The sequence below is a fragment of the Oncorhynchus mykiss genome, chromosome 1, assembly GCF_057628025.1.
Source record: "Oncorhynchus mykiss isolate SJ-2025 chromosome 1, ASM5762802v1, whole genome shotgun sequence".
NCBI lineage: Eukaryota > Metazoa > Chordata > Actinopteri > Salmoniformes > Salmonidae > Oncorhynchus > Oncorhynchus mykiss.
In genome coordinates, this window is record NC_143022.1 from 79,945,081 (window position 1) to 79,972,374 (window position 27,294).

General features: G+C 41.2%; 1 protein-coding gene across 1 annotated transcript in view; it reads left to right on the plus strand.

Annotated features, from left to right (window-relative positions):
- Positions 1–585: 585 nt before the first annotated feature.
- LOC110529681 (muscarinic acetylcholine receptor M3-like) overlaps positions 586–27,294 on the plus strand; it is a 105,841-nt gene continuing 79,132 nt past the window's right edge. Inside the window, exon 1 of the mRNA XM_021612116.3 lies at positions 586–846. The gene's annotated coding sequence lies outside the window, so the exon portion shown is untranslated. The remainder of the gene's footprint in view (positions 847–27,294) is intronic.

A 27,294-nucleotide genomic window follows, 5' to 3' on the forward strand; every position in this document is an offset into this window, starting at 1 on the left:
TTTTGTCTGATTGTCAAATGAAGTTCTGAATTTAAATATGGCGGTGGGGCTGGGCAGCAGTCTACGCTGGATAAATAAGTAGGGCGAGAGAGCCCATTTCCCAAGTCTCTGACAGTATTTATAATTGGTTTACACATTCCACTGCGGATTAACATTCACTTCTTGTTTGTGTTTTAATCAATCAATTAAAACATTTGGTTTGGCTTCCTGTCTTGCACATGCTCGTGTCAAACCACACTTAATCATATCTACTGTAAATAGATCGTTTTATTTCAACGGATTCATGTACTAAACACTAAATTATTGGAAACAAGGTTGTGAGTGCCTTGGACACTGCAGCTTTGTTATTATGTTCACCAAAAAAAATACATTTGAAAATATGAATAGGATGGTAATTACAGGATAGTAATTCAACGCACAATACGTGTCATTCCTCGCATAATTTAATCACTGTATCAAATGTTTCATCCACTAGAAATCCTTACATTCCACACAGAGCTCCTGGAATGATCAATGAATTCTCGATAAAACAACGGTTGTGCCACCTGCTGGCACGTCATTGTCCTCCTGGCCAATCACACTAATGTACCCGGAGAGACACTTCCCGTGCGCTCCTGGAGATTCCACAGCCTTCCGTAATTAGTGCCCGGTCCTTGGCGGGTACGCTGACCCGCGAACAGACTAGTTAAGCAAGGCGCGAGCGGCAAGGCTGGGCACACTGTCGGATGGCTTCAACGACTTTGTTTGGACTGACCTATGAAACTGTGGCGAACTGTGGACTGCGTCCATATGCCAAATATATCGTCCTCGGCTTTATCCGTCAATTAATACCGTTGTTTGTAAGAGGTAAGTACACATGTGTGAGTAATATTACAACGTGTGTTTTGTAAAAATATTTTATTTTATTAGGTTTATTAGGTTTATTATTAGGTTTATTAGGTTTATTTTATTATATACTTTTTTTCTTGGTCATGGTTTCTTGAATTTCTTTATAGTAACGTTATATGCATAACGTTAGTTGTACGCAGTTTCACCATTATGTTGCTGATTAATGTTGCAGTGTATCATTGTCATATTCTCTGAAATTACAGAAAATGTGATAATTATAATATTTGGAAATTGTTTAGTTGTGTCATTTACTGTTACACACCTTTTTATAGTGTCTACATTCTAATATCGCTCTTTTCTAAGTTCGAGGAAGCAAGTGCTAGCGCATATAGCTATAGCTTTTATTTTAATGTGCTGACGTTACACCCCATCATCCTCTACTGCAAACTGGCCCCTGAAAATAAATGAAAAAATGTTGCTGCCTCGCTTCATCATTTAATTTCCTTGTATTCGTGCATGATAGTTATGTGCATTGTTAGAGAAATGGAATTGAATTGTGCCCTTACATGGCATGTGGCAGCTTTCATGTATTGTGGTTACTGTTTATTTACAATGTCCAAAAATGGAAAGGCAAAGGAATGTTCCTTTTTTACTTGAGGGTACTTTGACGTAGTGTCAGATAATGTCAAGCTTTATAGCATTGGTAACAAACTATGTAATCTACAGCCACCCCAGTGGTATAACTATCTTATTCAAGCTTTATATAGGTTGTTTAAAGATATTTTTACATTATTCCAAGCCAGATGTTTCACTCATATGTTTAGAGGCTTAAATCATATCTGCTTGCCATTATTTGGGAATTGTTGCATGATATACAAACTGTCAGCTATACCTGGAATGTGTTTGAGAAAATATGTATTTACATGCAGAGACTGAGCCAGTTGACTGAATATTAGAGGTACAGGTTTTGTGGTTTGGTATTTGTTACAGTTGCTATACTGTAGGTAAAGTGGCTTTGGCCTATAGATGGAAGGTGCCACGGGAATGTTGCGACAGCCTGAGATGATCATTGTTGACTAGCTACAGATTCTACCCCAGATAATGTGATATAACCAAAGATTTTTGGTGTCCATTACTGGCCGTTACAGGAAAGCCCAACATTTGTTCTCGATTTGGCCAAAGTGGTATCTTATAAATGTCCATGTCAGGTTGCAGGTGGTTCGTTTGAATTTAGTTACCCACCTATCTCCATCAATAAGATAAGATTTGAAATAGGCAAGATGGTGGCGTATACATTGTTGGATTACTTTATGGAGCATTTTCAAAAATTCAAATTACCACCTGCAACTGGACACAGACATTTATTTATAAGGTAGTTATTTCGGGGTGGCAGGTAGCCTAGTGGTTAGAGTGTTGGGCCAGTAACCGAAAGATTGCTGGATTGAATCCCCGAGCTGACAAGGTAAAAATCTGTTGTTCTGCCACTGAACAAGGCAGTTAACCCTCTGTTCCCCTGTAGGCCGTCATTGTAAATGAGAATTTGTTCTAAACTGACCTGCCTAGTTAAATAAAGGTTAAATAAATAAGAAAGTATCACAAAATATCTATAGCGGCGGTTTGTATGGGGCTTTCCTGTAACGTCCAGTAATAGACACCAACAATCTTTGGTTATACACTCTAAAAAGAAAAGGTTCCTGGAGTTTCCTTTAGGGGTTATTCAAATTGAAACTGTTGGGGAACCCCTATAGTTCTTCAAAGAACCTTTTGTAATGGATCCTCAAAGAACCTTTTGGGGTTAATTATGGACATACCGTGTCCATAATGTAAAGGCCTATGGGATATTAATTGAAGAGCTAAGGGAGGAGGATGGTAAATGTGATCTACATAACATACCAATACCAATTCACATACCTTTGTATGCCTCCTTGTCTGTATACCTGCAGAGAGACACAAAGGTGAGCAGTTCAATCATCTGCACCCAATACAGCTAGCCTTCAACATATTCTTATAGCCTACATATTCTTACCTCTATGTGAATTGATTGAATTGTGTCCATTCTATGTTTTAGAAAGTTTTGCATAAATATGAATAGATAGATGCTGTCATCATAAAACATTATCAATTTAGATCATACAAGGGACTAACAAACCTTACCTTAAATTGAGGAGATCTTTACATTTTTCAGTTAAGTGCCTTCACCTGCTGTCCTTTCAAATTCAAATTGAAATATTTCAGTTGGGCAGTTAGGTTCCTGCAAGAACCCCACCAACTAAGGAATTTCCTCGATAAACCCCACCTCCTATGGGGTTCTTGGAAGAACCTTTTGGGTGCTATTTTCAGTGCCAAGAACCCTAAGGTTTTTCAAAGAACTTTGAGGATTTTAGAAGAACCCTTGTTGAACCCTTCATTTTTAGTGTTTCACATTATCTGGTGTACAATGTGTAGCTAATTTCTGACATGTTTTCATGGTGTGGTACTGAAGGATACACTGTACAACGGGTGGGTTTAATCCTGGATGCTGATTGGTTAAAACCATGTTCCAGCCAGTGTTTATTCCAGAAGATAGCACCGGCTAAGGCAATGAGGTTGAAATGCTTACTTACTGTTCCATCTCATTGCGTAATCCACGGTCTCATCATCCCAACCAGGCAATTTATAAACTTGATCTCCACTGTAAGAAAGCATATAGACATTCTCTTCTTTCTTTTGGTTTTCAACAGCAGAGATTTGTATAAACCTTGCTATCTGTCTCTCCAACATTTGCAACATTGTTTCAATATTGAAATCTCCAGCTGGCCCATAGTAATAAACATGTCGGGAGTCGGGATGAGACAGACAGGCAACTTCTTTCAGCCAGTTGAAATCATGAATCAGCTTCATTTTTATGTATATAGACAAGGAAATCTCAATAGAAATACAGGTCAAACAAAACAAAATGTAGATAGTTTGCTGTTAGCTAGTGGTGGCTATTCAGCAGCCTGATGGTCTGGGGGTAGAAGCTATTGGCCAGTCTGAAAGCTTTTGCTATGATGCTTCTATGCTGCCTTTGTCTGAATGATGGAAGTGGGGAGAACAGGGCGTGGCTCGGGTGGCTGAGGTCCTTGATCTTCTTGGCCGTCCTGCGACACCTGGTGTTTAGGCAGGCAGTGTGCACCCAATGGTGCGTCCGGCTGAGCGTACCACCCTCTGTAGAGCCTTGCGGTCAGCAACCAGGTTGTGATACAGTCCGACAGTATGCTCTCGATGGTGCTTCTGTAGAACACTATGAGGGCCCTCGGGGAGAAGCAGGATAATGCCCTCTAAGCCCGTGTTTGGAGGATATATTGGCATGTTTTGGTCATTATCACTTAAATAATACACCCTTTGATGGCCTTAGTGGGGCTGGTTAGCCAATTGTTGCTCAGACAAAACTGCATTGCTGTTCTTGCTGTAAAGGTGAACCTTTCAATGCATTATAGTGAACATATTTCAGTCCTTGACCTACTTCATTGTAACCATACAGGTTCATTGTACTGTATATTGGCACAATTGTTGCATTTATTAGTGTTTTCCTGAGGAAATATGAGGGAGTGTGAAGGTCTCAAACTACTTTCCTTCACAATTGCATTTTTTGTTACAACTCCTAAACCACACAGGCGTATCTTGAGGAAAGGTATCATTCATGTTCCAATTATTTTATGGTACATTGCAGTAGGAAGCTCTGTCTACTTTTAGAGCAGCAGTTATGGGCTTACTGCAGTCAGATGGCCAGACGCATCATCTATTTCACTCATTGAGCTTAATTAGTCTTCATCTTTATGTTAAATCGACTGTAATCCACTTTCCCAGGACTTCAGAACAGACCAGGACAGAGTGGCTATATTTAGACAGGCCACCACTCATTCCATGCCACTGCTTTTGTTTGTGACATCTCTTTTCAGATAGAAAATCTAAGGGCAATCTTGCTTTGTTGGAAAACTCCTCAGCTATTGGGGATATTGCTTTTGAGCACTTTGATACAATTTCCAGGTAAGGGCAAAAGCATTCTGGGAAATTTAGATGGAATGGTTCAATGGGAAGAGAACTCTGCAAAGAGGCGGTTAGGTTGAAATACCTGTGAAGTATTGGAGAACGTGTTGAAAGTCTCTGCAGATCATTCCTTTATTGTAAACACATGTATCAAGTATGAAGGTAAGACCCAGATGCAGACAATGTCAAATTAACCTCTTTGGGGCCACCTGGCCAACATCCGGTGAAATTGCAGAGCGCGAAATTCAAAATACAAAATACGTAATATTAAACATTCATGAAAATACAAGTGTTATACATCAGTTAAAAACTCAACTTCGTGTTCATCCAGGCTCTTTGTCAGATTTCAAAAAGGCTTTACGGCGAAAGCATACCATGCGATTATCTGAGGACAGCACCCCACATACAAAAGCATTAAAAACATTTTCCAAACAAGCAGAGGCGACACGAAAGTCAGAAATAGTGAAAAAATAAATCATTTACCATTGAAGATCTTCCTCTGTTTGCAATCCAAAGGGTTCCAGCTACATCACAAATGGTAGTTTTGTTCGATAAAGTCCTTCTTTATATCCCCAAAAAGTCAGTTTAGTTGGCGCGCTTGACTTAGTAATCCACCGGTTTCCCTCATTCAAAATGCATACAAATGAATCCCGAAAGTTACCAATAAACTTTGTCCAAACAAGTCAAACAACGTTTCTAATCAATCCTCTGGTAGACTAATATGTAAATAAAATATGAAATTTAAGACTGAGAATAGTATGTTCATTACTGGAGATAAATAACGAAGTGCGCACCCTCACCGACGCGCGCCACAATACTACAGCAAAAATGGGAGACACCTAGAAAAACTACAAATTCTAGCTCATTTTTCAAAAAAGAAGCCTGAAACTCCATCTAAAGTCTGTTGACATGTACTGGAAGTAGTAGGAACTGCAATCTGGGAGGTATTCCTTTGATATTCCCATAGACAGCCATTATAATGAGTGGTGACCTAAAAAAAAATTCCCGGATTGATTCTCCTCTGATTTTTGCCTGCTATATCAGTTCTGTTATACTCACAGACATTCTTTTAACAGTTTTGGAAACTTGTGTTTTCTATCCAATACTACCAACTATATGCATATCCTAGCTTCTGGGCCTGAGTAACAGGCAGTTTACTTTGGGCACCTCAGTCATCCAAACTTCTGAATACTGCCCCCTACCCCAAAGAAGTTAACAATGGTTTAATAATCCAACAGGGGCAGGCAATAGACAGGTCAAGTCAGGCAGAGGTCAGTAAACCAGAGGTGGGGCAACGGTACCGGACGGCAGGCAGGCTCAGTGTCAGGGTAGACAGAATGGCCACGCAGGTGGGCTCAGAGTCAGGACATGCAAGGGTCAAAACCAGGAGGGTGAGAAAAAGAGAGACTGGGACAAGCAGGAGCTCAGACACAAAAACACTAGTCGACATGACAAACAAGATGAACTGGCAACAGACAAACAGAGAACACAGGTATAAATACACAGGGGATAATGGGGAAGATGGGCGACACCTGGAGGGGGGAGACAATCACAATGACAGGTGAAACAGATCAGGGTGTGACAGTACCCCCCCCCCCCTCCCCTCCTCAAGGGGCGCCACCTGGTGTCCTACCTGGGCACATACCTGGTTGACCGGGGTGCTGGCGGTGGAAGTCGGCGATGAGGGCTGGGTCCAGGATGTCTCTAGCAGGGATCCAGCAACTCTCCTCCGGGCCATAACCTTCCCCAGTCAACCAGGTACTGGAGCCCCCTGCCCCGACTCCTCCCGGAGGTGCAGGTTTCGGGTGGAGAGCCATACACTCTGCGTGGAGCAGGGGTCCGGTGGCAATCCACTTGTCGCCTATGCCTGGAAGTGGTCTTCAGAGTGGCCCGGGCTCTCTTCCAGGTACGGCGATAGTGGTGGATGAACATCTGGGCAGAGGGATTGCTGACTTCCTCCTCTTGCTCGGGGGAGAGTGGAAGCTGATATTCCAAGGAACACTCGAATGGCGAGAGACCCGTGACAGAGCAAGGAAGGGTGTTGCTGACGCCAGGCGGGTGGGTTGGCGGAGACTAGGCAGTAAAGAGTCATCTCTAAGTCCTGGTTAGCTCGCTCCGACTGGCCATTGGACTGGGGGTGGAATCCGGAGGACATGCTGGCCGACAACCCATTGAGCAAGCAGAATGCCTACCAAAACTAGGACGAGAACCGGAAACCCTCCTTGGCCGAGGGTAGTTGGGGGAGAGGAATGAAGTGGCGGCTTTGGAAAACAGGTCGTCCACAGTCAGGATGGCAGTGTTGCCCTCAGATGGGTGGAGACCCGTGACGATATCCAGGGATATATGGAACCAGGGACGTTGAGGGACAGGCAGTGGTTGGAGAAGACCAGCCAGAGTTTGCCGAGGAGTCTTGTTCTGTGCGCAGACAATGCAGGCGGCAACAAATGCGAGAACATCCCGAACCATAGTGGGACACCAAAACTTTTTTCGCATGAAGGCCAGGGTCCGACGAGAGTCCAGGATCCACTCCAGGATCAAGGAGCGGACAGCATCAGGCACAAACATCCGGTTATCGGTTATCGGAGCAGTGGTGAAGCGGTGTTTAAGGTTAGCGGCAGAGGACCACGTGAATGGAACCTTGGTATAGTAGAGGTGAGTGCAGACAGGGGAAGGCAAGGGTCCTGTAACTCCGGATAAAGCGCAATATAAGTTGGCTAACCACAGGAAGCATTGCAGCTGCTACCTGGATGTAGGCTGAGGCCAATCCACCACCGCTCTCACCTTCTCGGGATCCATCTGGACACTTCCAGCAGAGATGATGTAGCCCAGAAAGGGAATGGTAGAACGATGGAACTGGCACTTTTCCGGCTGGAGAACCTGTCGGACGTGGAGCACTTGTTCTTGGTGGGAGCGGGAGAAGACGAGGATGTCAATGTAGATGAAGACGAACCGGTTCAGCATGTCACATAAAACATCATTCACCAGAGCTTGGAACATGGCAGGGGCGTCGGTGAGGCCAAAGGGTGTTGATCAGATATTCGTAGTGGCCGCTTGCCATGTTGAAGGCAGTCTTCCACTTGTCCCCCTCTAGTATCCGCACCAGGTGGTAGGCGTTTCGTAGATCCAGCTTGGAGAAAACAGTGGCCCCCTGGAGCGGCTCGAAGACCGAGGAATTGTGTGGTAGAAGATAACAGTTCTTCACAGTAATGTGATTGAGTGAGCAGGAATTGATGAGCAGGAATTGAATGGTCTCACTGTGATTCCCTGACACACGCAGGTTGATGGGAGTGGTGATATGGGTGACCCGACCTATAGAGCGCCCAACCAGCACTCTAACATCCATGGGAATGGAGAGGGGCTGAGTAGGGATGTTCAGCTCGGAAGCCAGTGTGTCGTCCAAAAAGCTCTCATCGCCCCCAGAGTCAATGAGGACCCAGAGAGATGTTGACTGGTTTCCCTACAACAGAATGACATGAATTGGGGTGCGAGTAAGGGAAGCAGAAAAGTTCTCCATATGGCCCACCAGAGTTCTCACTCCTACCGGTGAGCCTGGTCATTTACCGGGCAAGAGGACACAAAATGACCAAAAGTCCCGCAATACAGACAGCTCCTTGTGTTGATCCTGCGTTGCCATTCCGCTGACGAGAGCCCAGGAAACCTTGGGTGCTCTCAGCAACGGGACCATCGGGGACTTCCGGGATGACTCGGGGGCGAGATGGAATCCCTGGACGCAAAATCCAATTTCCTCTCCATCCGTCGTTCCCACAATCGGCCATCGATGCAGATGGTCAGAGTGATGAGGGAGTTGAGATCCGTGGGTAACTCCCAAGCAGCAAGCTCGTCCTTAACCTCCTCCGAGACGCCTTGCAGACTCACGCACATGGCCGGCTGTTGCTCCCATATGGCGGTAGCCCAGGTGAGAGTCCTCCCAGACATCAGCGCGATGAGGTAGGCCATCTTGGAGCGATCCGAGGGGAAAGAGGAGGGCTGAAGCTCGAGAATTAGGACACACTAAGCTAAAAACGCCTAACAGGTGCTCGGCTCTCCATTAAAGCGTTCCGGGGGAGGTAAATGGGGTTCCCGGGAAGGTGGAGTGGCCGGTGGAGCGGCGCTGCTAACCGCAGAGTTACTGAGTGGCGGTGGGGGTACCACTGTGGCAGACTGCCCCCCAGACAGCAGCATGTCCAATGCCCGGTCATGGCGCCCAGCCCATGTTTGGACCCCCTCCATAAGACATCGAAGCAATTCCTTGTGCCAACCAATGGATGCTCCTTGGGAGGAGATGACATTGCGCAGCTGGCCCAGGTCTGCTGGGTCAGTCATGGCCAGTTCGTACTATCAGGTATGAAGGTAAGACCCAGATGCAGACAACGTCGAATTAACAATGGTTTAATAATCCAAGAGGGGCAGGCAATAGACAGATCAAGGCAGGCAGGGGATCAGTAAACCAGAGGTGGGGCAATGGTACCGGACGACAGGCAGGCTCAGGGGAAGGCAGAGGTTTCAGGCAGGCGGGCTCAGAGTCAGGACAGACAAGGGTCAAAACCAGGAGGACGAGAAAAAGAGAGACTGGGAAAAGCAGGAGCTGAGACACAAAAATGCTGGTTGACTTGACAAACAAGACGAACTGGCAACAGACCAACAGAGAACACAGGTATAAATACACAGGGGATAATGGGGAAGATGGGCGACACCTGGAGTGGGGTGGATACAATCACAATGACAGGTGAAACAGATCAGGGTGTGACAACATAGTTGGTGGTTCATCAAAGTAGTAGCAAAATGCTCAAGGATCCACCCATGCAATCGATATGAAAGATCCGGCAGATAGCATAGTATGGTGGCAGGTAGCCTAGCAGTTATAGTGTTGGGCCTTTAACCGAATGGTCGCTAGTTTGAATCCCAGAGCTGACATGTTGAAACAGCTTTTGATGTTCCCTGAACAAGACACTTAACCCAAATTGTGCCATGGTTGCCGTTGATAATGGCTGACCCTGGCTGTGACCCCACTCTCGGGTAGTTGGAATATGCAAAAAATAAATGTAAAATATAATCACCCACCTAAATATTATTCCATGAAAGTCTATAAAAATATCCCTGTTGGCATAGTGGATGAAATCAGTATTAACTGACTGACTAGCAAATATCCCTGTTTTTTTAAAACTGGTCTATGCTATATGCCTGTTGTAAAACAATAATCAATCTGGTGTACAGTATACCCTTTTCTTTACAGAGTCTCAGTAGTGTACTTAGACCCCGAGGGCATGATTGTAGCGAGGCCTTGGCTGCTGTCTGTGCTGTCTCTGCTCATGCTCTCACAAGGCCTGCTTAGCTTCACAGAAACTGGGAAAATAGACATTGCATCCAGTAGCATGTCGTTCCCCTCCCATATCCCAAACAAATGTCAAAACACACAGCCTAGCTACGTCTGCAGCCGATGTATGGGCTGCATTTAAAAAGAGCAATGATTACAATGGAATTTAATGCACAGTTTTACTGCATCATTAACAACTTCAGACAATGAAGGCCTCCTATAGTCAGGGGCATTCAGTGTAGGCTATAGTTGATTGGACTATTGATTAGTTAATTAAATTGTTTTAGTAGTTGCAAAGTGCTCATAATTCATTGACCTTTACCTCCAGGATGTGACTTGGTGTGAAGTGCACCCCGGGCTTATAGTTAAGTGCTTTTATGAGAGCTGTTAAAGGAGCTTATTTTTTGTATTGGCATATTGTACTGTATCTACAGTTGGCTACTTAGAGATCCCCGACCAAAGTCAGATAATGAAAAGTGTTCAATGGGCAGATTTTTGGTAAAATCAGAAAATGCATTATGGTAAGAGAGTGGACATCATCAATCAGGACATTTTATAGCCAATGTTTTCCTTCAGTTGAAATCCCCACATTTCTTTGAGAACAGCACATCCAAAACAGCACATTGGATGTGCTGTTTTAACTGTAATGGAGACACTCCACACTGCTAGTATTCATATTTCTATATTTATCAAATGTAAGTGTTGAGGACTGGTCCCTTCAGGCAGCTCTTCTGTGCTGATGCCTTTCTCTTTCTCTGATAGTGCGAGTCGAGGGAATGTTGATTCATGGTTAATATACTGTATGGAGCCCTTTTTTGTGCCTGCTCTGTCTCTTCTATGTACATAAATCAATAAGGCCTAGCTGTCCATCATTTTGTGAGGAAGAGAGCAAGAGAGGTGTAGAAGGAAAGAGATAGAAAGGGAGAGAGGGAAAGAGGGAGTGAGTGAGGGACAGAGAGAAGGAGTAAAAATAAGTGAGAGAGGGGGAGGGATAGACAGACAGACCTGCTGTACCCTGGCCTTATATGACAGCCTGTTAATCCAAGGCAGCCTCCACTCCAGTCAAGGCGAGTCCAGGGCCAGGCAGCTGTGTGTGGAGGGATAGGGTACAGAGAGAGGGTGGAAATTAAAGGGATAGAGTTAGTGGAACAGACAGAGAAGGAGCGCGAGGTGGTGAGAGCAGCAGAGGGACAAAGCAAAAACACTGACAAACTCTCAATTACAGTGATTTGCTACTGTGTTTTCGTCAAACAAGCAGCTGACTGTATTAGATGGTTTGTTTATTATTCCGAGCTAATGTACTGGAACACAATACTGATATGATAAAATATTACTTTCCAAATGAAACTTCAATAGGTTGTTTCTTTTACTTCTTTGTGGCATACTAGTCAGTCATATTGTTTTGCCTTTTTTTACTCCAAACAATTGTTGCATACAATTCTTTTCTCTGGGTATATTTCCAAGTAGGAATAGCAAAGTTTATTTTCTGAACGTCTCTTCAATATTTCCTTTGTGAGATGTACTGTAGCGTAAGCAACTAATTTGATCAAAATGTACAGAAGATAAAACGTTGAAAAACCATGTTGTGTGTCAATCCATGGGTTTCCCATTTGGGTTGTCTTTTCTCCTTGATTAAATAAACACCCAGTGTTAATCAGGCTGCCCACACACCCTCGTGTCTCACACAATAGAACCATCTAGAACACACATCTACTGCTTAGTGAGTCATCAGCTTAGAGGGAGTCAAGCTACAAAGGAAACCAGTGACAAATGGAATTCTAAGATAATGAGCTTTAAATGTATTGAATTGTTCCCCACAATGAAATCGGGGAAGGGACTGTGGGTCTGTCTCCGTCCGTTCGTTCGTATGTTAGTCACACGCGATATCTCAGACAACACTGGCCCGATTTTCACAAAACTTGGGTGAATGATGTGTCTTTCCATAGACATCCAGCATTTTACACTGATTACACTGATTGGTCAAATGGTGGCGCTATAACAAGAGATGAAAATCACATTTTGAAAGGTCATGCTCCTAACCCCATTTGACCTAAAGTCATGGCATTTGGTACATAGGTCCCTCTTCTCACAAGGAACAAATTTGCCTCAGGGACCCAGAAGGTCCGCCATGATGGATTTACCGCCATTTTGAATTTTGTGAAAACACTTCTGGCACTGAATGACTATGTGGCATTTATGGACAAAGGTCTCAGCGAAATATTTTCCAGACTAGTACCTAAAACAACATGGCCGCTATTGACCAATAAATATTCACATGGGTGTGGTCTGGCACATAAATAAATATAAATTAGTCAAGGATATTGGTATTGCAACACAATTTGGTACACATGTTGCAAACACTGTCAAGACTCAGCATATGCAAGAACATTCATATTGACCAAACAGTGGCACTATAACGGGCACATGTTTATCTTTTGATCTGTTTGACTGAGTGTGAAACTTGGCACACATGCTGAGAGATGTGAGTCTAGCAAACCCACACGATATCTCAGAGATAACTGGCACAAATTTGACGAAACTTGGGTGAATGATGATGATCTGGCAATAGAAATCCGTCATTTACAAAATTCAATTGATTGGCCCAAAGGGGGCGCTGTATTATTCGTAGGGGACAACATGTTTACTGTTGTCTTGTATGTTATTTCGAGTAACGTTTTAAAAAATGAAAATTAACTGTAGCTTATAATTCAGAGTTTTCAGTTTATTAGATGTTGAATTATTCCACAAGACTACATTAAATGTAAAATCATTAGGTTTTTGTCAAACGAATCCAGGAGAATCTGTAGCAGAGTTTCTTTCAATTAAGCTGTGGCATATTCAATTTGAAACATGGCTCCTGCTTGTTTTCCTCGTTGCCTAGCTGTGTTTGTTTCTCTTCGCCTCTCTGGTTCTTTGATGACACAACTCATCAACCACGTCTTCAGCATGTCAAACATCATTTCAGACTGCTAGAATGCATACCTAAATTAAATTTTCTTCACAAGTTTTTGCATTCAATTTTTAAAAAATTGTCTAGTGAGGTGAAGTGTTTTGTTGATAGACACTGATTCATTTATGCACCTTCTGCACCAGACATTTCCTAATATCTGTCTTGTCGTGTCTTTTTGTGGAGGAAGAAAGTAAATGTCCAGAGAAGGAAAGATGCACAGTATTGGATTAGTCCACAGAGCATTTGATCATTACTAGGGTTGCAAAGGGAGGGTATATTACTGGAAACTTTCTAAGGTTACCAGTAAACTACCAGAATTTGGGTATCTTTCTGGGATTTTAAGCAATTTATCTCAAGACATCTAGTGCCACTTTTGCGTATTTCAGATTATCACAGGTGTATGTAATTATCTCTGGCCTTCTCTCTGACCAAAAAATTGAATGAAAAGGCTGTAAAACATTATCCTAAATATAAACCATCAACTAAGTGAATACCATTGGTGTTTAAAATGCGGTTTTAACCATTAAGAGGTAACTGAAAATAATGCTTGTTAATTAGATGCTTTTTTCATTAATTAGGCTGTTTTCTCTTGAACCGTATTGTCTGTCTATTAGAAACTCATGGATAATATGAATACAGATATAGAAACATGAATACTATGTATGAATACATTTTTTTACAAGTTATTTAAGTATAAATAAGCAAAGTTACGATAGATGGCCGTATATTTTCTGTTAATTACCAAAATTACTGAAGATTCCAGTAACTTTGGTAAATTACCAGTAGCTTTGCAACCCTAATCATTACTTTTCCTCTCAAAGGCTGCACAGTTTGTCTTGTCAAAGCCTCCATCGTACCTACCAGTAAGAGATAAGAGATATAGACAGTCTGTAATATGCTCTCACTCCTTATGTCATGACATCAGTGATATTCAGTTCGGAAAGTTGTAGTTCTAGAAAGATGCGCGAGTTTTCAACTTGGAATTTTGATTTGGATGACTGTTCAAAACGATTTTCCCAGTCAGAGCGAGTTTTTGTATTTTTTTAATTCCCATTTGTTTTGAACACTGCAGTTTGTATTGTTCTCCCGTACTGTTCTCTCTGGGAGCACAAACCAACACCTGTTTAGAAACGTCACCGTGGCTATGTGTGATTGATACATGCATGTCTATCAGTGCTACCAGGAGAGAGAGCCCTCTGGCCAACTCCTGGGAAGTACATTAAACAGGGAGAACTGTACCAACTAGCCTGGGGACTTGGGAGATACGTTCACTTTTCACAAAGAAACAGCCGTAATGGGAGCATTGCACATGAACATATGGAACTAGTTTCCTTCTCGTCATTGTAGCTAGCTATAAAGAAACCATGTGGGTTAAATGTTCTATTGTTAGATAGACAACCTACTATGTAAAGACGGAATGTATGTATCCAGGATATATGATGACACATTGTACAGCAGACGGCCACCTATGATTTCTATGACATTTTACAGCTACAAATCAATAGAACAGGATTAGGAGAATGCAGATTTATTATCCACTTGTATTGGGAGACAAACAGTGGAGCTCAGTCTCTGTGTACATTCCCACGGTTGCCCCTGGTTATTCCAATACAAGCCGGTCGATGAGTGGCCAATGATAAATCAATTGGCTTTCCCTGAATTACTGCACGATTAGATATTCTTTTTACAACCCCCATCAGATGTTACAAATGCAAAATTATCCTGATTTGGGAGAATCTATTGGTAACAGTCTGTCTTGTGCATAGGGTTGCAAAGCAGTTATTTTGATAATTAAGAGAAAATCTAAGGCAATCTATCATCATTTTGGTAACTCATACTTGAATAACTTAATACAAAAAAAAAATATATATATATATATATATATATATATATATATATATATATATATATATATATATATATATATATATATATATAGTATTCATTTTTAAATCTGTGTCCATATTTTCCATGGGTTTCTAGTAGATCAATCATATGGTTCAAGAGAAAATAGCCTAATTAATGAAAAAAGTATCTGCAACTTGTCCAACTATTGACTGTTTTACAACTGCCACCATGTTGATGCCAAAACATTGACAACAAATACATAGACATGGTCAAATAAATAAAACTGTATAAAATAAATATAAAATATATTTCATGCTGAAACCCTCATATTAAACACCAATGGTTTATATTTAGGATAATGTTTTACAACTTTGTCATTCTATTTTTTATTAGAAAATCATTATTTAATTATTTCTTATATTTTACATGTGATAAGGTCAGAGAGAGGGCCAGAGATAATTACAGACACCTGTGATAATCTGAAAAACCCAAAAGGGCCACGAGATGTCCTGAGATAGATTACATAAAAACCTTGAAAGATACAAAAATTCTGGTATTTACTGGTACATTTTGAAAGTTTCCAGTAATACACCCTTCCTTTGCAACCCTCTTTGTGCACAATCACATTTCCTTTTCATTATTCTTTCACCTCTTGACTGCCAGATCATAAAAACATTTAACACACCCAGGGAATTGTCAGCGCTCCACAAGTGATAATAATCTGGAGCTCATGGTCATTCCTGGAATGTCGACATTTGGCGTGACATGAAAGTGCTCTGATGGAAGTGTGAAGATATTGATTTTGACGTAAACTTTCCATATGGCTAATCTGTTTTAGTTCACAGTATTATCTCTGTCATAGAAAATGTCCTCAAGGCAAAAAGCGTAACATCTTATTCCATAAACAGTGTAATTTAGTGAAACAAATTGTTATTTTCCTTTTAGTGTAACTATATCAAATTGTGAATTTGGGAAATATTGCGATCCTACGATGCTGAAGGAAATTCTGAGCAAAAATTTTGAGCAATAATTAGGATCTGAAGTTGCTGAAGTGGAATCTTTGGATTGGACACAGTCCCTGAACAAGAAGGAATTAAATGGTTTGGCAAGGCTCCAGCCAATGTATTTATGGCAGACATTCACTGGCAGACAGAAGTAAATTGTTTATTGCTTTGATGCTCTCTTGTTTTTAAAAGTAATCATAATCTGAGCTCACTGCATTTCTTTATACAACATGGACACACACTGAATGGAGTAAGTGCAAATTACTATCATTCAGCCAAAACATAGAGCATACACATAAATACCACATTTAATTTGAAGCAACTTTCACCACCCTACATAAAAGCTGACAGTATTAGAATCTACAAAAATATCATTGCTTAATTTCTTGTGTCATAAAGGTAACATAGAAACACAGTTTTGAATATGAACTGTAGCTGACCTACAGTAGTTTGCCATGTAGATCAAGTTAATTGTAAAGAGCTTGTTTTTGTCAAAAAGAACCCAGAAGAATCCGTTGCGGTTTCCCTCGCTAAGTCATTGCTTAGCTTTGTTTGTTTCTCTTCACATCCCCGGTTCTTTGATGACACACCTCATCAACCACATCTTCAGCATGTCAAACATAATTTCAGGCACTGCTAGAATGCATACCTAAATTACATTTCCTTCAGAAGTTTTCAACTTCAGACGTTGTTTTAGGGTGAAGTGTTTTGTTGATCGACACTAATTAATGTACAGTGCCTTGCGAAAGTATTCGGCCCCCTTGAAATTTGCGACCTTTTGCCAAATTTCAGGCTTCAAACATAAAGATATAAAACTGTATTTTTTTGTGAAGAATCAACAACAAGTGGGACACAATCATGAAGTGGAACAACATTTATTGGATATTTCAAACTTTTTTAACAAATCAAAAACGGAAAAATTGGGCGTGCAAAATTATTAAGCCCCTTTACTTTCAGTGCAGCAAACTCTCTCCAGAAGTTCAGTGAGGATCTCTGAATGATCCAATGTTGACCTAAATGACTAATGATGATAAATACAATCCACCTGTGTGTAATCAAGTCTCCGTATAAATGCACCTGCACTGTGATAGTCTCAGAGGTCCATTAAAAGCGCAGAGAGCATCATGAAGAACAAGGAACACACCAGGCAGGTCCGAGATACTGTTGTGAAGAAGTTTAAAGCCGGATTTGGATACAAAAAGATTTCCCAAGCTTTAAACATCCCAAGGAGCACTGTGCAAGCGATACTATTGAAATGGAAGGAGTATCAGACCACTGCAAATCTACCAAGACCTGGCCGTCCCCCTAAACTTTCAGCTCATACAAGGAGAAGACTGATCAGAGATGCAGCCAAGAGGCCCATGATCACTCTGGATGAACTGCAGAGATCTACAGCTGAGGTGGGAGACTCTGTCCATAGGACAACAATCAGTTGTATATTGCACAAATCTGGCCTTTATGGAAGAGTGGCAAGAAGAAAGCCATTTCTTAAAGATATCCATAAAAAGTGTTGTTTAAAGTTTGCCACAAGCCACCTGGGAGACACACCAAACATGTGGAAGAAGGTGCTCTGGTCAGATGAAACCAAAATTGAACTTTTTGGCAACAATGCAAAACGTTATGTTTGGCGTAAAAGCAACACAGCTCATCACCCTGAACACACCATCCCCACTGTCAAACATGGTGGTGGCAGCATCATGGTTTGGGCCTGCTTTTCTTCAGCAGGGACAGGGAAGATGGTTAAAATTGATGGGAAGATGGATGGAGCCAAATACAGGACCATTCTGGACGAAAACCTGATGGAGTCTGCAAAAGACCTGAGACTGGGACGGAGATTTGTCTTCCAACAAGACAATGATCCAAAACATAAAGCAAAATCTACAATGGAATGGTTCAAAAATAAACATATCCAGGTGTTAGAATGGCCAAGTCAAAGTCCAGACCTGAATCCAATCGAGAATCTGTGGAAAGAACTGAAAACTGCTGTTCACAAATGCTCTCCATCCAACCTCACTGAGCTCGAGCTGTTTTGCAAGGAGGAATGGGAAAAAATGTCAGTCTCTCGATGTGCAAAACTGATAGAGACATTCCCCAAGCGACTTACAGCTGTAATCGCAGCAAAAGGTGGCGCTACAAAGTATTAACTTAAGGGGGCTGAATAATTTTGCACGCCCAATTTTTCAGTTTTTGATTTGTTAAAAAAGTTTGAAATATCCAATAAATGTCGTTCCACTTCATGATTGTGTCCCACTTGTTGTTGATTCTTCACAAAAAAATACAGTTTTATATCTTTATGTTTGAAGCCTGAAATGTGGCAAAAGGTCGCAAAGTTCAAGGGGGCCCAATACTTTCGCAAGGCACTGTATGCACCTTCTGCACCACACATTCTCATTTCTTGTTCGTGTTTTTTTGTGGATGAAGAAAATAAATGTCCCCGGAGGAAAGATGCACAATATTGGAATTGTCCGTACGACGGCTGCACAGTTTGTCTTGCCAGAGCCTCCACAGTCTATACCATTCAGGGATAAGAGTTATAGACACTGTGATGGTTACTCCTTGTGTCCCTATGTCACCAACCTACATAACAGCTGGCAGTATTAGAATCTACAAAAATATAATTGCTTAATTTCTTATGTCCAATGTTGTTTATAGGATTAGTTTGTCTTCCAAGAACTATCTCTTGATAATTTGGCCCAGATCTGCATTGCCCTATCATCTAAAAACTGCTCCTCACAGGCTCCATCTTTAGTGCTTCAATGTCTGCCTTCCAGGATGCAATCATCTGGCCTATGTAAGTACTTACAGTACATCAGTCAATCCCTTAACTGCTGCAAAGTGTCAGGGTAGTCGGACGTCTTTGTGACCCTGTTGCTGCTCCTCTGACATGTATTATTTACTTATAAAGATATCATGATATTATGTGATGTAATTAATAAATAACGAAAGCCTATTTAGAGCTTGAGGGAGCAGCTACGAGTCTGAGTCATTTCCCTGTCTTCTCCGTAAAGACTCATTGAGCCCAGGCAGGTCTGTTTCTAATAACCGAGAACTCCAGCCTTACATCATAATCAGGAGATATCTGGCTTTATTTACATAGTTCCTAATCAAGTGTTGGGGCCACCTTTTTTTGGGTGTGTTTCATGGCTTTAGTATTGTTAATGTGAAAAATAAAAGGCTCAGATGCATGTGGTTAGGGTTCAGTCAGGTGTTTAATTGTCTGCTCGCCTCGGATGGAAAATCCTTAACTATTAAACGGTACACTTAATCAGTGCCAAGAAGACCGAACCTACAGTTGGCTTTCAAGAGCCAGCCATTAACCAAATTCCTCGATTAACCCTCACCTTCACACATATTGTGTTTGGTCATCTAGCTGATGAAGCCAATCCATTTCCCTGTGTCAAAAAAACATGTAATGAAAAGAGAAATCTTTCACAATGCCCAACACTTGGCAGTGTGTTTCTGGTAGCATTCTGAGTAGTGCATAACCAAAATACTGTCCTCTGAAAAAGCAGTCACTTCAAAATGTTGTTTGTGTCTTGGTACACTGGCCAGGGAGCCGGAATGGGCCTTCTTTTTTGTTTCCTTTGATTAATATACAGTGGCAAGAAAAATTATGTGAACCCTTTGGAATTACCTAGATTTCTGCATAAATTGGTCACAACAATAGACAAACGTAGTGTGCTTAAACTAATAACACACACATTATTGTATTTTTCTTGTCTATATTGAATACATACATTAAACATTCACAGTGTAGGTTGGAAAAAGTATGTGAACCCCAAGGCTAATGACTTCTCCAAAAGCTAATTGGAGTCAGGAGTCAGCTAACCTGGAGTCCAATCAATGAGACGAAATTTGAGATGTTGGTTAGAGCTGCCTTGCCCTATAAAAAACACTCACAAAATGTTTGTTTGCTATTCACAAGAATCATTGCCTGATGTGAACCATGCCTCTGTAACACTTCTCGTTGGTGGAAGGAGAGGAGGACCAAAATGCAGCGTGGTAAGGGTTCGTTATGTTTTTAATAGAACAAACTGAACACTACACAAAATAATAACGAAGAGAAAACAAAGCATTTCTGCCAGGTGAACAGAGACTAAACAGAAATTAACCACCCACAAAACACAATGGAAAACAGGCTACCTAAATAGGGTTCTCAATCAGGGAGAACGATTGACAGCTGCCTCTGATTGAGAACCATACCAGGCCAAACACAGAAATAGAAAATCATAGACAAACCAACATAGACAACCCACCCAACTCACGCCCTGACCATACTAAAACAAAAGACAAAACAAAGGAACTAAGGTCAGAACCTGACAGCCTCGAACAAAAGAGATCTCAGAAGTCCTAAGATTAAGAATTGTTGACTTGCATAAAGCTGGAAAGGGTTACAAAAGTATCTCTAAAAACCTTGATGTTCATCAGTTCACGGTAAAACAAATGGTTCAATAAATGGAGAAAGTTCAGCACTGTTGCTACTCTGCCTAGGAGTGGCCGTCGTGCAAAGATGACTGCAAGAGCACAGTGCAGGTTAAGAAGAATCCTAGAGTGTCAGCTAAAGACTTATAGAAATCTCTGGAACATGCTAACATCTCTGTTGGCAAGTCTACAATACGTTAAACACTAAGCAAGAATGGTGTTCATGGGAGGACACCACGGAAGAAGCCACTGCTGTCCAAAAAAAAACTGAAGTTTGCAAAAGTGCACCTGGATGTTCTACAGTGCTACTGGCAAAATATTCTGTGGACAGATTAAACTACAGTTAAGTTGTTTGAAAGGAACACAAAACACTATCTGAGGAGAAAAAAAGTTACAGCACACCAACATCAAAACCTCATCCCAACTGTAAAGTATGGTGGAGGGAGCATCATGGTTTAGAGCTACTTTGCTGCCTCAGGGCCCGTTTAGCTTGCTATCATCGACAGAAAAAATGAAGTCCCAAGTTTATCAAGACATTTTGTGTAAGAATGTTAGGCAATCTGTCCGCGAATTGAAGCTCAACAGAAGTTGGGTGATGCAACAGGATAACGACCCAAAACACAGAAGTAAATCAACAACAGAATGGCTTCAACAGAAGAAAATACACCTTCTGGAGTGGCCCAGTCAGAGTCCTGACCTCAACCTGATTGAGATGCTATGGCAGGACCTCAAGAGATGAGTTCACACCAGACATCCCAAGAATATTGCTGATCTGAAACAGTTTTGAAAAGAGGAATGGTCCAAAATTCCTCCTGACTATTGTGCAGGTCTGATCCGCAACTACAGAAAACATTTGGTTGAGGTTATTGCTGCTAAAGGAGGGTCAACCAGTTATTTAATCCAAAGGTTCATATACTTTTCCCACCCTGCATTGTGAATGTTTACACGGTGTGTTCATTAAAGACATGAAAACGTATAATTGTTTGTGTGTTATTAGTTTAAGCAAACTGTGTTTTTATGTTGTTGTGACCTAGATGAAGATCAGATAAAATTTTATGACCAATTTATGCAGAAATCCAGGTATTTCCAAAGGGTTCACATACTTTTTCTTGCCACTGTAGAACAAATATAAACATGGATTGTATTGATTGCTTTTCTGAAAATAGCCAACTCGTTCATGTCTGTTATTGGACCCTGTCATCGTGTTTAAGTGGTGGTTAAGTCTTTGTGCTCACACTCAATGAGTCCATCAGTCAGTGGGTGTGACATGCAAAACGTAAACATGACACAGGCCGTGTCTGAACAGCGGGCTCGGTTGATTGCTGCACCAAACACATCCATCATGAAGACATATGCAAATGATCCTAGCGTACTGGGTCTGACATCGGTACTCTTCCTTTAGCCTGTTCATAAGTCTTGTCAGAACACAAGCTGAATAAAACAAGCAAGCATACACTTCTTTAGCCAGTTTTCTTCATCAGCATTAAAGGTTATAAATTGTCCCCAAACATGATAATAAGCTTAATCATGAAAGGTTGATTTTCAGTTTACAACCATCATTATCATCATCATCATTATGGCTCTTAAAAAGCCAGAGAACTGTAGCGTAACCTTTCACAGTCCTATCAACTCAAGTGCTAAAGAGCCCTGGTCTGGGTCAATGTAACTTCAATGCAACAAAATGGAAAGTTAATTTAGAGTCGGTCCTGTGACGGCTTAGCAAGCAACAGAGATCATATTCATGAGCAATGACCAAACTTAGATTTTTAAGCTGTTGGTAAACTTTTAAGTTCCCATTTTTTCTGGAAAGCAAAGTTTGTTCAATACATTTTGGTGGATTCATACAGTCAACAAATTCAATATTTATTTTATTTTATGCACCCTATGGTTATACAAGTCAACGCTTCTTTACACTTTTCCTGCATGCATAGCTGGGGGCTTTTCTAATTTTCGAACTGATGTTATGTCTGGCATGGATGGGACAAAATTAATTTTCCTCCATCACAGGCTCTCTGTTTGCTTACATTGGGCATAATGAACCATTAATTCACTGCTGTCGCCTGCAGACCGCAGTCATTTTGAGAAGAATTAGCTCTTGGAGAGACAGGGCAGATACAGAAAAACTAAGAGTCAAGGCATATAAGAGTTTCCATATACCCTGTGCCACAAGACACTGGTCATTTTAGTTAAGATGGGCATTTGTCTTGTGTGGGAGACATACAGTGGGGCAAAAAAGTATTGTGCAAGTTCTCCTACTTAAAAATATGAGAGTGACCTGTAATTTTCATCATAGGTACACTTCAACTATGACAGACAAAAAATCCAGAAAATCACATTGTAGTATTTTTAATGAATTTATTTGCAAATTATGGTGGAAAATAAGTATTTGGTCACCTACAAACAAGCAAGATTTCTGGCGCTCACAGACCTTTAACTTCTTCTTTAAGAGGCTCCTCTGTCCTCCACTCGTTACCTGTATTAATGGCACCTGTTTGAACTTGTTATCAGTATAAAAGACAACTGTCCACAACCTCAAACAGTCACACTCCAAATTCCACTATGGCCAAGACCAACGCAGCTGTCAAAGGACATCAGAAATAAAATTGTAGACCTGCACCAGGCTGGGAAGACTGAATCTGCAAAAGGTAAGCAGCTTGGTTTGAAGAAATCAACTGTGGGAGCAATTATTAGGAAATGGAAGACATACAAGACCACTGATAATCTCCCTCGATCTGGGGCTCCACGCAAGATCTCACCCCGTGGGGTCAAAATGATCACAAGAACGGTGAGCAAAAATCCCAGAACCACACGGGGGGACCTAGTGAATGACCTGCAGAGAGCTGGGACCAAAGTAACAAAGCCTACCATCAGTAACACACTACGCCGCCAGGGACTCAAATCCTGCAGTGCCAGACGTGTCCCCCTGCTTAAGCCAGTACATGTCCAGGCCCATCTGAAGTTTGCTAGAGAGCATTTGGATGATCCAGAAGAAGATTGGGAGAATGTCATATTGTCAGATGAAACCAAAATATAACTTTTTGGTAAAAACTCAACTCGTCATGTTTGGAGGACAAAGAATGCTGAGTTGCATCCAAAGAACACCATACCTACTGTGACGCATGGGGGTAGAAACATCATGCTTTGGGGCTGTTTTTCTGCAAAGGGACCAGGCCGACTGATCCGTGTAAAGGAAAGAATGAATGGGGCCATGTATCTTGAGATTTTGAGTGAAAACCTCCTTCCATCAGCAAGGGCATTAAAGATGCAACGTGACTGGGTCTTTCAGCATGACAATGATCCCAAACACACCGCCCAGGCAACGAAGGAGTGGCTTCGGAAGAAGCATTTCAAGGTCCTGGACTGGCCTAGCCAGTCTCCAGATCTCAACCCCATAGAAAATCTTTGGAGGGAGTTGAAAGTCTGTGTTGCCCAGCAACAGCCCAAAAACATCACTGCTCTAGAGGAGATCTGCATGGAGGAATGGGCCAAAATACCAGCAACAGTGTGTGAAAACCGTGTGAAGACTTACAGAAAACGTTTGACCTCTGTCATTGCCAACAAAGGGTATATAACAAAGTATTGAGATAAACTTTTTTTATTGACCAAATACTTATTTTCCACCATAATTTGCTAATTAAATTCATTAAAAATCCTACAATGTGATTCTGTGTTTTTTTTCTAATTTTGTCTGTCATAGTTGTAGTGTACCTATGATGAAAATTACAGGCCTCTCTCATCTTTTTAAGTGGGAGAACTTGCACAATTGGTGGCTGACTAAATACTTTTTTTGCCCCACTGCATATTCATTTATGCCTGTTTATTCACAGTGTAGTATACTTAGACACAACAAGGATGTTGGTTGGTATTTTTGCCAGTGATTGTAGGGGGGCATTATTTGCAGACCCTAACCAGTAGGCCAAGCACTGTAGTAGTGATTGCCATATTTGGTGTCTTTCTCACTATGTTATACTTTGTTGGTTATACAAGTGGATGAACGTGAGGGGGCCCATTCCAACCAGCTTGAAAGAGCTTGCCCCTGACCAGAACAACACAATATTAGAGTTAGTCTTAAAGCCCTCTCTCCCTGTAGGGCCCAGTCTGTCTCTGTTCCCTCTGTGAATTCTCTTTATTAAGTCCTCATCACTGCTGACTCTCCCATCTCCAGTGGACAGGGTTCAGCTGTTCTTTCCCTCTCAGTCGACCCAGTGAAAACAGCCTGCTTAATTATTATTAGAAGGGCCTCAACTATCTGTCACATCTGAGAGTCAATGCTGTTGGTTTAAGGTGTTGGTTTAAGGATCTGTGAGTATCTATATACTTGCGTGTCAATGAATGTGACATTGTGACAAGTTATTGAAAAAAATAAGACTTCTAAAGGGTTTTAGTTAGGAGTGTTGTAAAGGAATCATTCTTATCTTTCTCAGTCAGATAAGTTTGAAATGTTTAAACAGTTGCCGTTCTTGATTGAAGGCGGTACCACTTGCTGCTAATCCCTTGTACAGTACAGTTTATCCTTCTGTACTTTTTACTTAGTAAGCGTTTACGTAGCCACTGTTGCCACAGGTCTTCAATAATGTTTTTTAGGATCTAACAGTCTTTGACATATTCTTTGATGAAGACTTTGTAAAGACAACCAACAAAACTTTCAATATTTCTGTTGTCTTTTCATCTTCTCTCAGTTTATAAAATTTGTGTTGTTTGATGTTAAAGGTCTGGGAGCATAAGAAAGATATTGCATTGGAACATCAACTTTTTGTTCTCGTCAACACTGCATGGCTAAATAAAATACAAATACACTTTTAAAAGCAAAATAAAAAGCCCTAATATGCTGTTCCCATGATATCAGAATATTGACTTTGAATCTTACATGGCAATAATGACATGTGCGAAAGTCTCAGCAGAGATGATTTGAAAACACAAACACTTCCCACTAGTGAATGTGCCTTACTATGGAAAACGTATATGGGATGGAGTTAACTAATAAGTCCTTCGGATGCCGTGAGAAAATATTGCTTGAGGATGGTTTGGTAGTGAAGTGTTTGTTTTAGTGACACACTATTTAAAGGGCCCCAAATGTCATCCTTAGACTGTCCTCCATGCTGTTTGATTCCTCTCTCAACCTCTGACCTTTTTTCCCCAGTTTTCCATTCCACAAGAAAACCTTCACAGCGTCTTACACAGCCTTTAAAGATCTGCAGTAGAAATAGTATGTCTCTGAGTCTTTTGATTGACGCTGCTAAAATACTTAAAGGGCAACTGCACTGCCTGATTTGGCCTCATTTTAGATTTGGTTCATTAAGAAAAGCCAGCGGCCATTACTGAATTCAAACATGAGTTGGTTTCGGGGTGTGGTTTGATGTGGGTGTCTCTTGTGTGTGTTCACAGGTGGGAAGAGTTAGTCAAATTATTTAGCCAATTAGCTTCAGCCGGCTGGTGTGCGACCGTAGCAAAATTTGTTTGACTTTGGATAGCCTATCTGTGGGGATAGTTAAAGGCCGTCAATAAATTACACAATGTAAATGGAACAATATTTTAATGTTGCACATCTTTCAGTTGTCTCATTAAATTCTTTCAATATTTGCATATGAATAAATTTTTTTGGGGGGGACGGTTTCTGGTTTTTAAGTCATTGAAATTGGAGCTATTGACCTTTTAAAATATTGTCTCATGTACATTGTGTATTTTACTGATGGTCCCTAACTAGCCCCGTAGGGATATGGAATGTCAAACTAAATTGACCATGGGCATTATGATCGGGTTGTGTGCAGCTGCGCCCCGAATTGATGGTTACTTTGGTGCTGCCAGCTGTGGGCATGTGGGCAGGTTTGAAATGAACCCAAACCACAGAAAACAGTTAGGATATCCTTCATTCCGTGACATACCATTTTTTCCTATCATCTCACAAACATCCGTTTTGGATGAGACTGACTTTATGATCAAAGTTATCCTATTTACACTTGGTGGTCAATTTTTACACTAGAATAAATGTTTCTTGTGGATATACAGTGCATTCAGAAAAGTATTCTGACTCCCTTTTCCACATTTTGTTGTTACAGCCTTATTAAAAAAAAAAAAAAATCATTAATCTACACACAATACCCCATAATAACAAAGCGAAATCGGGTTTATAGAAATATATATATATATATATATATATATATATATATATATATATATATACAGTGCCTTGCGAAAGTATTCGGCCCCCTTGAACTTTGCGACCTTTTGCCACATTTCAGAATTCAAACATAAAGATATAAAACTGTAATTTTTTGTGAAGAATCAACATCAAGTGGGACACAATCATGAAGTGGAACGACATTTATTGGATATTTCAAACTTTTTTAACAAATCAAAAACTGAAAAATTGGGCGTGCAAAATTATTCAGCCCCCTTAAGTTAATACTTTGTAGCGCCACCTTTTGCTGCGATTACAGCTGTAAGTCGCTTGGGGTATGTCTCTATCAGTTTTGCACATCGAGAGACTGAATTTTTTTCCCATTCCTCCTTGCAAAACAGCTCGAGCTCAGTGAGGTTGGATGGAGAGCATTTGTGAACAGCAGTTTTCAGTTCTTTCCACAGATGGACTTTGACTTGGCCATTCTAACACCTGGATATGTTTATTTTTGAACCATTCCATTGTAGATTTTGCTTTATGTTTTGGATCATTGTCTTATTGGAAGACAATTCTCCGTCCCAGTCTCAGGTCTTTTGCAGACTCCATCAGGTTTTCGTCCAGAATGGTCCTGTATTTGGCTCCATCCATCTTCCCATCAATTTTAACCATCTTCCCTGTCCCTGCTGAAGAAAAGCAGGCCCAAACCATGATGCTGCCACCACCATGTTTGACAGTGGGGATGGTGTGTTCAGGGTGATGAGCTGTGTTGCTTTTACGCCAAACATAACGTTTTGCATTGTTG